The sequence below is a fragment of the Crocodylus porosus genome, unplaced genomic scaffold (assembly GCF_001723895.1).
Source record: "Crocodylus porosus isolate Cpor-Errol unplaced genomic scaffold, CroPor_comp1, whole genome shotgun sequence".
In the NCBI taxonomy this organism is placed as follows: domain Eukaryota; kingdom Metazoa; phylum Chordata; order Crocodylia; family Crocodylidae; genus Crocodylus; species Crocodylus porosus.
Genome location: NW_017728914.1, coordinates 17,871,019 through 17,871,485, shown reverse-complemented (window position 1 = coordinate 17,871,485; position 467 = coordinate 17,871,019).

Genomic DNA, 467 nt, shown 5'->3' with positions numbered 1-467 from the left:
GCACCGGCGGTGGCGGCGGCTGCTCGGCCTCCCCCGGCGCAGGCTTCCCGCCCTCGGCCTCCTCCCCGTCGGCCACCGCCGACTCCACGGCCTCGGAGGCGGCGGGGAGCGGGTCCGCGCCGGCCTCGCTGCCCGGGATCGGCTCCATCTCGGGATCGGCCTCGCCGGCTCCCCCGTCACCCGGCACCGCTGCAGTCGCTGCCGCCTCCGCAGCCACGGCCGCCATTTTCTTTGCTGCTTCGCCGCCGCCTCCCTCCAGCAGAGGGATCGATAACCGCGGCCTCCTCCACCCGCCTGGGAGGGCAGGGCCCACCCCCCTCGCTCGTCGCTGGGCCACCATTGGCGACGGCGGCGCGTTTCTCTCTTTCTACTGGCGGGCGGAGACGTCCGTCAAGACCAGCGGCAACTTCTTATTGGCTGGCGCAGGCTTCATTCATTCCGGAGTCGGGAAGAGGAAGGAGGGGTGG